The 14,013-nt window shown below is 41.9% G+C and overlaps 1 protein-coding gene across 1 annotated transcript in view; it reads left to right on the top strand.

The window, feature by feature from the left end:
* Nucleotides 1–5,427: 5,427 nt before the first annotated feature.
* The window catches only part of LOC131502541 (doublesex- and mab-3-related transcription factor C1-like), a 36,285-nt gene continuing 27,699 nt past the window's right edge, over nucleotides 5,428–14,013 (top strand). The window contains exon 1 of the mRNA XM_058713321.1: nucleotides 5,428–5,497. The gene's annotated coding sequence lies outside the window, so the exon portion shown is untranslated. The remainder of the gene's footprint in view (nucleotides 5,498–14,013) is intronic.

Genomic DNA, 14,013 nt, shown 5'->3' with positions numbered 1-14,013 from the left:
CAACAGAGCTGTTTCTGGTCCATATGAGATAAATGGTAACTGTTATTACTATTCATTATTAAATGCCCACTGCTGGTAATATGCCTGGCAGAGTTACAAATGCCAACTCCTAAAATCATGGCCCCTGTCCTCCAGGGAAATATGGCAAGTCACGCCATTACTGGGCGCCAGGTTTTGCCTGGCACTCCTCTACATGTTTTATCCCATTTAGTTCTCATGGCAAATAGAGAACATAAGGATTATGATTTCTAGGTTTAGCTCCTGCCTCTAGGAAGAGATAGGTCATATTCCCCTCATCATCCCCAGAGGACACCTGTGAGTAAGTAACCCAAGGTCAATGCTTTGCAACCCATGCTCTGCGGTGTGTGCTGTGAATGGTTTATGGGTGTCCCTGAAATGTATATGGCCTTATCAGCTCTTGAGTGGCCAATGAGGGCCTAAGGCAGCCTCTTCTGTTCATATCAATGTTTTATACAAGTATTACTCCAATTGGTTAAGAATCACCAATATCAAGTTTCACCTTCACACACCATACACATCATCGTTATGTGCATTATCATGTGTATAAAATAAATAAACAAACAAATAAATAAAACAGAAGATGTATCCACTCCCCAAGTGGTGTAGAATTCTTTTTTATTTCCATTGTCATTGAGAGTATATTTAATGTAGCTGCTCACCAACCCATCTGCTCTATGAATTTCAGCAGAGTCCAAGTCCAGACCTGATGTCCTCAGCCTCCCATGAATCCTACTTCTCCATCTGTAATCCCTATCTTGGTGAATGGCAACCGCAGGCCACCAGTCACTCAAGCTGGAAACCTGAGTGTCATCCTTGGCTCCTCTTTGCCCTCCCCTGCCCTGGCCCACCTCCATAAGACCCATAGGACAGTGCTATCCTACCTTTCCTATGTGAAACATCCCTCAAATCATGCCCTTTGCCTCCACAACCTCTTCCACTAATTTTTAACACACATTTTAATACCCACAAGTGAGAGGGCGTTCTGTCTGCCTGTCTTGTGTCTGTGACTGACACTAGGAGTGTCTGAAGATGGCCAGGATTGAACAAAATTAGCTGACAGGGTCATGGATATAAGCAAAGCCCACGTTGGCCCCCACTGGTGAGATCTCAGTACATTTCCTCACACTGTAGTCACAGAAAAACCGAGTCCCTCTTTATAATTGGTGCCGGGAGGACGGTCTCCCAAGAGTGGAACTGGTCTTCACAAGTGTGCTCTCCCTTGAGATGGCTAAAATAGTGAGCTGCCCACCCTGGGAAGTGGAGGGCCCCATGCTGGAAGCCCTGGTGAGATACAGCTTTCCCCATACAGTAAGAAAACAGAAGATTAATGTGATTTGTTAAGGACCCCTATGACGTTTGCTCACTCATTATTCTGTGCCTGAAAGGCCCACCATTAGACTCCATCTTTTGCATGAGACCAGTGGTTTTCACACTGTGCTAGGGAGCTCCCCAGAGGTCTGCAGAATTGCCTCAGGAGATCATAAGGAGTAGTGGGTGAAGGGTACATCAGATGTAGTTCTTTTTTCCCACTGAGTTACCACCATCATTTTATTAGAGGAAATAATTCCCCAGTGGTGTGTGGTATTGGGTGAGATTGGACAGTGAGTAGTGGTGCAACTGTCTCTAGGCAACCGTGTCACCCAAGAATATTGACCCCCTTAATGTTTTAGCTCTTCTGGGTATGGGACTTCAAGTACAGAATCCCCATCCTTAAGGGAATGAGCTGACACACAGTAGGTCAGGATCCCATGGCTCCTAGCTTGGGACAGTGGTGCTTGGGCTGCAATGCTGTAGTGGAAGGGCTCTTACCTTGCATTGACCAGGGATTGGGTCTTGGCTCTGGATCCCTTGCTGGTGATGTGACCTCAGAATTCAGCTCACACCACTCCCCTTGCTTGGGATGATTGGAGAATAAAACAAATAATGTGTAAAGCCCCTGTAACACAGCAGGGTGTGTAATGTTTGGCAGAGCTGAGGACAAACGTTGCCACCTTCCTAAGGCTGCTCAGAATTCACTGGGATAAAGCACTAGAGAGAATGAGGGTAGATGAGGCAAAAAACAGGCTTAATCTCTTGCTCACTTGCACACTCCAATGGCCATCTGTTCACCATAAGAGCCGGGAGATCCTCATGATCCCATCCCCTCTCCTGAGGAGCTGTCCACTTTCCTCCCCTACCTGAGCCATCCGCTTGGGTTCAGGAATTGTGACATGGTATAGTTAGGGGCAGGGGTAAGGCAGGAGTACACAATGAAGGAGAGCTCAGAACTTGGGTTCAGTCATATTTTAGAAGCAAAGATGGAAAACTGATGACCCACACCTTTCTTTACTGCCGAACTCTCTGTCTCTTTCCACATGTAATTGCCTTTGTGTGCTCTGACTCTTCATCTGAATATTCAAGGGGTAATGGGGCCCCTCTTAAAATTTACAAGTTGACTCGTTCCTAGTCATAGCAGACAGGAGGCATATTTGAGGTTTTGCAGCTGATTCTGAGCCCTCCACAGCCAGAGCAGAATCAGAAGGCTTAAGGATGTGCACAGCTAGGAGAACATGACTTGCTGAAAACCCAGGTAATCACTTCTACAAGTGCCGAGCCCACAGAAGAGGAAGGACTTGCTCAAGGTCAACCGGAGAGATCATGGTCCCCCAAGCAGGAAGAATAGGGATGTTAATGGGGAGGCATAAGGAGAATATCTTGTGAGTCTGGGGATGGCAGAGGAAAGTACCTTTCGCTGTGAGGCTGTGGAACCCAAAAGCCTGTACAAAGTAGGAGACAGGGAAGGCCACGTGGCTCATCAAAACTAAGAGACGCTGAGGTGGGTGATGGTAACCGAGGTTATATCAACAGCAGAGGTACTTCTTTCAAGAGATGATGTGTCTGGGTGATGGTCAGTCAGCATCTGGTGGGTAGTGGGTAGGTGGCTCTGGGCCTGGGGTGGGGCCTTGAAAAATAAAATTCTCAGATTTGGGAATCCGTAGACAAGGTGGGCTTGTGCTGAAGATGAGGAACAGAAGTGAGGGTTCCTTGTTGACAGGTCCTGCTTTGTTAAATGCTATCTCTGCTGCTTGGGCTTCGAGTGGCTGCCGAGTTGTGCCCCATGTTTATCCACCAGATTTTATAGTAATATTTCTTGTTTCCACAAATATTCATATCCTAAACACACACGCACATGCAGAGGTGCATTGTGCACATGCATGCATAGACTCTCCCTGACAATCCCCGTCATGTCCGGTGACTGATGTGACAGCCGCTATGAAGGAATGAATGCCCAACAGTCTCTCCAGCCCTTAAGAGTTGGAGCTCCTCTCCCTTTTTGGAAAGGACAGATCCAGGATGTGGAGAAGCAGTGATATGGAGCTGAGCATCCGCACTGAATTAGGGGCCAGGTTAGGAGAACAGAGGCATTGTAGGAAGATGGGTGGTTCCTAGGCCATCAGGAATGGCTGCTGAGACACCAGACCTAAAGCAAACCTGTCACACTAAGTCAACATCTTCCTCTGTTCTGTACCTATGGGTCCCACCTTGGCTACCCATCAGGGATGTAGGAAAAGGGCTATGAAAGGGCTGTGGGACTCCCAAATGTTGTTTTGTACCTGAACCCTACCCCACCTGAGCTTCATTAATGTTTAAAGACATTGGACCTCTGATCAACTAAAGGACAATTAGTTCACACAGCACACCCTGTACAAGTACTTTTTTCTCTCCTGGATTTGTACAGGTGACTATGTGAGTCAGGGGAAAAGAATATTTTGGTGTTCCTGTGTGCTAGTTAGGTTTTTTGATATTAAAGAGCACATCCTATATCTTTGTCTGTTGGACTTGTGATTCTAGGTGTTGCAATATCTAACAGGGCTTCTACATGTTGTTGGGTTAGAGGGACAAATATGCTCCAATCACTCTGACAGACTTACTCTTCTGACATTATGTTGCAGTACATAACAAGGCCACCATGGGAAGGGGAAAAAAACCCTCATCATGAACATGAACAATCCGTAGTTAGGGAAGAGGTTGCCTGTTGAAGAGGCTCAGTCTTGTGCCTGAGTCAGGGGTCTTGGGAGTTGACCATATGTATACGGGTCTAAGAGTTTTTCTTAGGATACAAAGATTCTTTTTGCATGTGTCCCTCCCCCTCTCCTCTATATCAGCACTGCCCGGTTATTCTCAGATATGAAGAGTGTGTGTGGTGTTGGGTCATCCTTGCAGTCATTTCCCTCATCAGGGTCACTGCTTTACACTGTGAAAAGTTCACTCTTTATTGGCTGAACTCTGTTGCAATGGTGACTGAGAAACCAGCAGAACTGCCCCAAGAAGGAGGGTGTATAGCCTATAGAGCCAAGTAAGATGCTAGCTCTGTCCCTCTGCCACCCTCCCACCACAACTGATAACCCCTAGTTCACCTGAGGCTGGCATCAGCATTGCAAGTTACATTGTTGAAAAGTTGAAGCAGAAACAGTCAAGTGTTCCAGCATTTATTTCAGGGCCAGTGACCAAAAAACTGGGGAAAGCAAGGGCATGTGGCAGCTGAGGGGGCTCCATCACCATTCATGGGTCTGCCTGTGGCCCCCGTGAACTCAGTTTCCAAGTGTCTGGTATCCTCCCCTACAAAGGCAAAGCAGAATGGCAACTGGACCCTTGGTAACTCTGGGGAAGTGAGGCCTGGCCTGGGGGCTCTCTGGGTCAAGTAGAAGGGGTGGTGTGCTGGCTTGGCTGTGAGCAGTGAGAGGCAGAGGCTGGCTCTGAGCTCTCACCTGAAGGACCTGGTGAAATGTGCCAGGACTCTCTGGAACCAGCTCCTCCAAGATCCTTGGGGACCAGCAGGCTCTCTGGGTGAGCTTGTGCCATTGGGTGGGTTCTCTGCGGTGTCAAACAAAAAAACAAATTCCTTGGTGTCTTTCACATTCTGAAAAACAAACAGAGCAAGAGTAGATAGCCTCATCCTAGTGGTCCCCATGTTCCCTGACATTCATTAACTCATTTAGTAAGTATTGTGTGCATCCTTGGCCCTATTCCAGGTGTTAGGGATACAGCTGGGACTGCTGTAGCCCACACTCCAGCCCCCTGGGGCTGACATCCCATGGTAAGAGGGAAAGCAGACTCACCAGGTCAGGAGGTGGAAGGAAAGGAGTGAAGATCATGCTTCCAGGAGAGTGTGATGTGCCAGAAGTGATGGACAGGACTTCCTTGAAGAGACCAGCTGAACTCCTCACTCTGCTTCATGCAAACAGGCTAAGGGCCTGGCCCCACCACGCCCCTCTAGCCCCTCTGGCCCTGTCCTGTCCTTCCTCCCTCCCACAGCTGAGTGCACTGTGCTCAAGCAGTGGATACATTTCTGGCATGTGACATCCCCTCTGTTCCTGAGTCTTTACTCCCACCCCTCCTGAGTCTTTTTCTTTTTCTTATTTTCTCTGAACTTCCCAGCAGGCTCAAGCCAGATTTCTACTTGCTGACCAAAAAATCAGAGGTGTTCAGGCAGATGGTGAGTTGTCATTTGGTGGGGATGCCATAGATAGGAGTGTTCATTTGGGCCTTCCCTACATGGGAGAGATTCATAAGATTACGTACATCAAAGCTCTGGGGAGGTGTATGGGTCTAAACAAGTTATCAAAGCAAGGAGGGTGAGCTAGGTGATGGCATCCATAGCCCAATCAACAGCAGAGCTTTTCCTCTCAGAGGGTTATGTGAGATGCCATGGCTGTGAGTCAGCATCTGATGGGTAATGGACAGGTGGCTTGAGGCCTAGAGAGCTTGGAAAATGTGAGGGACGGGGGTGGGGGGGGCTGCTGTGCTGGGCCAAGTTGAAAGCAGAATAATTAAGGTAAGAGCTCATCGTTGCCTACCTCTGCCATATGAAATTTCATCTTTGACACTTGGGTTACAAGTGAAGCTGTGTAGTTATGCCCCCTTTTTACCACTAAGAACTATGAGAGTCTGTGCCACTGAATTCAGGGGAACTCCCTTGCAAACAGTACCTGGATGGGAAAGAGGAAGGAGGTGGGCTCAGAATCTTTTATTTGGTTTTTGAGAAATAGCATTGTTTAGGAAAGCATCTCTTACATAGCTGTGAGGATACAGGGCTAATCTTCTCTGGGAGCCTATCAATGGGCCATGACCTGGGGTCATAGAAATGAATGAAGCTGGGTTGCTACTTCAAGCCACTCTGTGGGAGAGAAGCCAAGAAAAGGATGATTACAGTAGAGAACAATGGAAGTAACTTTACATGGCTATGGGAGGAACAAGAAGTGACAACCATCCAGCCTTGGGAATTAGAATAGAGTCTTGGAGATTTCCCAGAGGAAGCATGCCTAAAATGAGTGAGGGAAAAAGTTGACCAGGAAATAGAGAAAGAGGAGTGCTTCACAAGCAGGATCCCAGGCAATAAAGTTGAGTTTTTGTAACTGAAAAATCAGTAGACCCTGTTCTGGGGATTAAGTAGAAGTCAAGGTCAGTCATGAGGAGTATAAAATTGTGCCACACAGAGGTACTGAACCCTGGTGTTTCAGAAGCAAAAGGTGTGTGTGTGTGTGTGTGTGTGTGTGTGTGTGTGTGTGTGTGTGTATTTAGATTTGACAACAGTCCATTGATTATGTTTCCTTTGTGATTCATACTTTTTGAATGAATGTTCTACCTAAGATACCTTTGCCTAACTTCACGACACACAAAATTTTCTCTCATGTTGTCTTGCAGATCTTCAATTTTACAATTTGCACTTAGATCTATGATTTATTTTGAGTTAATTTCTGCATATAGCATGAGGTACTGAAGTTTGCTTGTGCTTTCTTTTTCCATATGGAGATACACTTTTCCCAGCAGCATTACTTAATTATTTGATAATTTAATCATCCTAGAACCTTTGTCACACATCAACTTACCATATATAGTTAAGTCTATTTCTGGGCTTTCTATTTTATCCTTTCATCCATATGTCTATTTTTATGATGATACCACACTGTCATGGTTACCATGCCTTTATATTAAGTCAGGGAATTTGGTAGTGTAAGTCCTCCATCTCTGTTCTTTTCCAAATGGCCTTGGCTATTTTATGTCCTTTGCATTTCCATATGAGTTTTAGAAATTGCTTTTCATTTTGATTATGATTATGGCAAATCCCTAGATGAATTACTAGAGAATTGTCATCTTAAAACTTTTTGAGTCTTCTGATCCATGAACATATCTCCATTTATTGAACACTTCTTTAATTTCTTTCAGCAATATTTTATAGGTATCTGTGTACCAGTCTTGAACAGGTTACACCAAAATTCTCAGTAGGTATTCTATTTATTTTACTGCTATCGTAAGTGGCATTGAAGAAAATTTCTATCTCCAGGTATTTGTTTCTGGTATCTTGGAATAAAAAGGACTTTTTGTTATATTGACTCTTTCCTGCGACCTTATTAAATTGTTTCTTAGATCTGGGAGATGATTTCTGAGTTTCTTTCCCCCTAGATTACTATTGTCTCTATAGACAATCATGCTTTGTGAAAATAAAGACAGTTTTGACTTTCTTCCTTTTCTATCTGCATGCCTTTTGTTTCTTTTTATCTCATCAAATAGAACCTCAAATGTAATGTCAAATTGACACAGTAAGAGTGGACATTCTGCAATATTTCTAAACTTATGGGAGAAGCATTCAGTCTTTCACCATCAAGTATGATGCCAACAGCAGGTTTTTTTGGTAGACTAACTTTATCAGGTTGAAGATGCTCCCTTATGCTCTTAAGTTACTAGATGTTTTTATTGTGATTGGATATTCTATATTATCAAATGATTGTTCTGTCATATTGTGATAATCATTGATTTTCTTTCATTCCCTTAGCATGGCAAAGCAGTGATGTAGTTTTTAAATGTTAAAATGACCTTGGGGGCGCCTGGGTGGCTCAGTCAGTTGAGCGTCCAACTCTTGATTTCTTTCAGCTCAGGTCATGATACCAAGGTCGTGGGATCAAGCCTCATTGGGCTTCACACACAGCATGGAGCCTACTTAAGATTGTCTCTCCCTTTGCCCCCTCCCCCACTTGGGCGCATTCACTCTTTCTCAATAAAATAAAATAAAATAAAATAAAATAAAATAACCTTGTATTCCTAGGAAAAACTGTGCCTGGTCAAGGATTATACCGTTCAGATATCATTGGATTCAAATTTCTAAAATTTCATGAGTAAGTTTTACATCTATGTTCATCAGGGATACTGGTCTGTAGTGCTTTCTTTCCCTTGTAATGTCATTTTCCATTTTTATTTTTTATTTTTTTGTATAAAAGTAATGCTGCCCTCATGAAATGAACTGGCAAGTGTTCCTCCTGGATTTTCTGGAAAAGCTCTGTAGGACTGCTAGTATTTTTCTTTTCTTTTCTTTTAAATGTGTGATACTGTTCACTAGCGAAGCTATCTAGGACTGAAGTTTTCTTTATGAAAAAAATCTTGAATTACAAATTCAATTTTCACATATTGGTGTATTTTCTAGTTTTTCTCCTGCTACTAATTTCTAGTTTCATTCCATTGTGATTGGAAAAAATGCTTTGCATGATTTCCATCTCTTGAAACTTTTTAATACTTGTTTTGTTGACTAACATAAGGTTTCTGCTGGAGAATGTTCCAGATGTACTAGAGAAAAGTGTGCATGTCTTTGTTTGTTTTGGAATGGAGTTCTCTGTATGTTTGTTAGATATAATTGTTCTATAGGGTGGTCCAAGTCCTGCATTTCCTTTTTGATCTTCTGCGTGGTAGTTCTATCCATTACTAGAAGTGACTATTGAAGTCTCCTATCATTGTAGAGCTGACCATGTGTTCCTTCAATTCTGTGCATGTTTTCTTCATATATTTTGGAGTTCTGACATTTGGTGCAAATATGGTTATAATTATTATGTATTCCTGGTTCATTGACCCTTTTATCATTATAAAATGACCTTCATTGTCTCTTTTGACAGTATACCTCCTTTTATTTTAGTTACTATTTACAGGGAAAATCTTTACCCATCCTTTCACTTTCACCTTCTGTGTGTCCTTGTACCTTAAGTGAGTTTGCAGTAGATAGCATTTAGTTGGATCATTTAAAAAAATCCATTCTGCCCATCTATGTCTTTCAGTTGGAGAGTTTAATGCATTTAATAACATTTAAAGTAAGTGCTAGTAGGGAAACACTTTTTTCATTTCGTTATTTGTTTTCTGTATTCCTTATAGTTTGTCCCTTATTTCCTCCATTACTTTCTTCCTTATGTCTAGTTATTTTTGTAGTTTCACATTTAGATTTCTTCTTGTTTTTCTGTGTGTACACTCAATAGATATTTTCTTTGTGCCTACTACAGGGATTGCATAAAGAATCCTGAAGTATGACAATCTATCTTAAATTAATCCCAATTTAACTTCAATTGCACACAAAATCTAGCCCTTTACAATTTCACCTCCATTTTTATATGATTGATTTCACAAATTTTATTTTATTTTTTTTCAATATATGAAATTTATTGTCAAATTGGTTTCCATACAACACCCAGTGCTCATCCCAAAAGGTGCCCTCCTCAATACCCATCACCCACCCTCCCCTCCCTCCCACCCCCCATCAACCCTCAGTTTGTTCTCAGTTTTTAACAGTCTCTTATGCTTTGGCTCTCTCCCACTCTAACCTCTTTTCTTTTTCTTCCCCTCCTCCATGGGTTTCTGTCAAGTTTCTCAGGATCCACATAAGAGTGAAAACATATGGTATCTGTCTTTCTCTGTATGGCTTATTTCACTTAGCATCACACTCTCCAGTTCCATCCACGTTGCTACAAAGGGCCATATTTCGTTCTTTCTCATTGCCATGTAGTATTCCATTGTGTATATAAACCACAATTTCTTTATCCATTCATCCGTTGATGGACATTTAGGCTCTTTCCATAATTTGGCTATTGTTGAGAGTGCTGCTATAAACATTGGGGTACAAGTGCCCCTATGCATCAGCACTCCTGTATCCCTTGGATAAATTCCCAGCAGTGCTATTGCTGGGTCATAGGGTAGGTCTATTTTTAATTTTCTGAGGAACCTCCACACTGCTTTCCAGAGCGGCTGCACCAATTTGCATTCCCACCAACAGTGCAAGAGGGTTCCCGTTTCTCCACATCCTCATCAGCATCTATAGTCTCCTGATTTGTTCATTTTGGCCACTCTGACTGGCGTGAGGTGATATCTGAGTGTGGTTTTGATTTGTATTTCCCTGATGAGGAGCGATGTTGAACATCTTTTCATGTGCCTGTTGGCCATCCGGATGTCTTCTTTAGAGAAGTGTCTATTCATATTTTCTGCCCATTTCTTCACTGGGTTATTTGTTTTTCGGGTGTGGAGCTTGGTGAGCTCTTTATAGATTTTGGATACTAGCCCTTTGTCCGATATGTCATTTGCAAATATCTTTTCCCATTCCGTTGGTTGCCTTTTAGTTTTGTTGGTTGTTTCCTTTGCTGTGCAGAAGCTTTTTATCTTCATAAGGTCCCAGTAATTCACTTTTGCTTTTAATTCCCTTGCCTTTGGGGATGTGTCAAGTAAGAGATTGCTACGGCTGAGGTCAGAGAGGTCTTTTCCTGCTTTCTCCTCTAGGGTTTTGATGGTTTCCTGTCTCACATTCAGGTCCTTTATCCATTTTGAGTTTATTTTTGTGAATGGTGTGAGAAAGTGGTCTAGTTTCAACCTTCTGCATGTTGCTGTCCAGTTCTCCCAGCACCATTTGTGAAAGAGACTGTCTTTTTTCCATTGGATGTTCTTTCCTGCTTTGTCAAAGATGAGTTGGCCATACGTTTGTGGGTCTAGTTCTGGGGTTTCTATTCTATTCCATTGGTCTATGTGTCTGTTTTTGTGCCAATACCATGCTGTCTTGATGATGACAGCTTTGTAGTAGAGGCTAAACTCTGGGATTGTGATGCCTCCTGCTTTGGTCTTCTTCTTCAAAATTACTTTGGCTATTCGGGGCCTTTTGTGGTTGCATATGAATTTTAGAATTGCTTGTTCTAGTTTCGAGAAGAATGCTGGTGCAGTTTTGATTGGGATTGCATTGAATGTGTATATTGCTTCGGGTAGTGTTGACATTTTGACAATATTTATTCTTCCAATCCATGAGCAGGGAATGTCTTTCCATTTCTTTATATCTTCTTCAATTACCTGCATAAGCTTTCTATAGTTTTCAGCATACAGATCTTTTACATCTTTGGTTAGATTTATTCCTAGGTATTTTATGCTTCTTGGTGCAATTGTGAATGGGATCAGTTTCTTTATTTGTCTTTCTGTTGCTTCATTGTTAGTGTATAAGAATGCAACTGATTTCTGTACATTGATTTTGTATCCTGCAACTTTGCTGAATTCATGTATCAGTTCTAGCAGACTTTTGGTGGAGTCTATCGGATTTTCCATGTATAATATCATGTCATCTGACAAAAAGCGAAAGCTTGACTTCATCTTTGCCAATTTTGATGCCTTTGATTTCCTTTTGTTGTCTGATTGCTGATGCTAGAACTTCCAACACTATGTTAAACAACAGCGGTGAGAGTGAGCATCCCTGTCATGTTCCTGATCTCAGGGGAAAAGCTCTCAGTTTTTCCCCATTGAGGATGATGTTAGCTGTGGGCTTTCATAAACGGCTTTGATGATGTTTAAGTATGTTCCTTCTATCCCGACTTTCTCAAGGGTTTTTATTAAGAAACGGTGCTGGATTTTGTCAAAGGCCTTTTCTGCATCGATTGACAGGATCATATGGTTCTTATCTTTTCTTTTATTAATGTGATGTATCACGTTGATTGATTTGTGAATGTTGAACCAGCCCTGCAGCCCAGGAATGAATCCCACTTGATCATGGTGAATAATTCTTTTTATATGCTGTTGAATTCGATTTGCTAGTATCTTATTGAGAATTTTTGCATCCATATTCATCAGGGATATTGGCCTGTAGTTCTCTTTTTTTACTGGGTCTCTGTCTGGTTTAGGAATCAAAGGAATACTGGCTTCATAGAATGAGTCTGAAAGGTTTCCTTCCCTTTCTATTTCTTGGAATAGCTTGAGAAGGATAGGTATTATCTCTGCTTTAAACGTCTGGTAGAACTCCCCTGGGAAGCCATCTGGTCCTGGACTCTTATTTGTTGGGAGATTTTTGATAACCGATTCAATTTCTTCGCTGGTTATGGGTCTGTTCAAGCTTTCTATTTCCTCCGGATTGAGTTTTGGAAGAGTGTGGGTGTTTAGGAATTTGTCCATTTCTTCCAGGTTGTCCAATTTGTTGGCATATAATTTTTCATAGTATTCCCTGATAATTGTTTGTATCTCTGAGGGATTGGTTGTAATAATTCCATTTTCATTCATGATTTTATCTATTTGGGTCATCTCCCTTTTCTTTTTGAGAAGCCTGGCTAGAGGTTTGTCAATTTTGTTAATTTTTTCAAAAAACCAACTCTTGGTTTCGTTGATCTGCTCTACAGTTTTTTTAGATTGTATATTGTTTATTTCTGCTCTAATCTTTATTATTTCTTTCTTCTGCTGGGTTTAGGCTGTCTTTGCTGTTCTGCTTCTATTTCCTTTAGGTGTGCTGTTAGATTTTGTATTTGGGATTTTTCTTGTTTCTTGAGATAGGCCTGGATTGCAATGTATTTTCTTCTCAGTACTACCTTCACTGCATCCCAAAGCGTTTGTGTTGTATTTTCATTTTCATTTATTTCCATATATTTTTAAATTTCTTCTCTAATTGCCTGGTTGACACAAACATTCTTTTGTAGGGTGTTCTTTAACCTCCATGCTTTTGGAGGTTTTCCAGACTTTTTCCTGTGGTTGATTTCAAGCTTAATAGCATTGTGGTATGAAAGTGTGCATGGTATGATCTCAATTCTTGTACACTTATGAAGGGCTGCTTGGTGACCAAGTATGTGATCTGTCTTGGAGAATGTTCCATGTGCACTCGAGAAGGTGCAATATTCTATTGCTTTGGGATGCAGAGTTCAATATATCTGTCAAGTCCATCTGATCCAATGTACCATTCACAGCCCTTGTTTCTTTATTGACCATGTGTCTAGATGATGATCTATCCATTTCTGTAAGTGGAGTGTTAAAGTCCCCTGCAATGACCACATTCTTATCAATAAGGTTGCTTATGTTTATGAGTAATTGTTTTATATATTTGGGGGCTCCAGTATTCGGTGCATAGACATTTATAATTGTTAGCTCTTCCTGGTGGATAGACCCTGTAATTATTATATAATGCCCTTCTTCATCTCTTGTTACAGCCTTTAATTTAAAGTCTAGTTTGTCTGATATAAGTATGGCTACTCCAGCTTTCTTTTGGCTTCCAGTAGCATGATAAATAGTTCTCCATCCCCTCACTCTCAATCTGAAGGTGTCCTCAGATCTAAAATGAGTCTCTTGTAGACAGCAAATAGATGGGTCTTGTTTTTTTATCCATTCTGATACCCTATGTCTTTTGGTTGGCGCATTTAGTCCATTTACATTCAGTGTTATTATAGAAAGATACGGGTTTAGAGTCATTGTGATGTCTGTATGTTTTATGCTTGTAGTGATGTCTCTGGTACTTTGTCTCACAGGATCCCCCTTAGGATCTCTTGTAGGGCTGGTTTAGTGGTGACAAATTCCTTCAGTTTTTGTTTGTTTGGGAAGACCTTTATCTCTCCTTCTATTTTAAATGACAGACTTGCTGGATAAAGGATTCTCAGCTGCATATTTTTCCTGTTCAGCACATTAAAGATCTCGTGCCAATCCTTTCTGGCCTGCCAAGTTTCAAAAGAGAGGTCAGTCATGAGTCTTATAGGTCTCCCTTTATATGTTAGGACACGTTTACCCCTTGCTGCTTTCAGAATTTTCTCTTTATCCTTGTATTTTGCCAGTTTCACTATGATATGTCGTGCAGAAGATCGATTCAAGTTACATCTGAAGGGAGTTCTCTGTGCCTCTTGGATTTCAATGCCTTTTTCCTTCCCCAGTTCAGGGAAGTTCTCAGCTATAATTTCTTCAAGTACCCCTTCAGCACCTTTCCCT

Source organism: Neofelis nebulosa, chromosome X, assembly GCF_028018385.1.
Source record: "Neofelis nebulosa isolate mNeoNeb1 chromosome X, mNeoNeb1.pri, whole genome shotgun sequence".
In the NCBI taxonomy this organism is placed as follows: Eukaryota; Metazoa; Chordata; class Mammalia; order Carnivora; family Felidae; genus Neofelis; species Neofelis nebulosa.
This window is presented reverse-complemented; position numbering and strand designations above follow the sequence as displayed.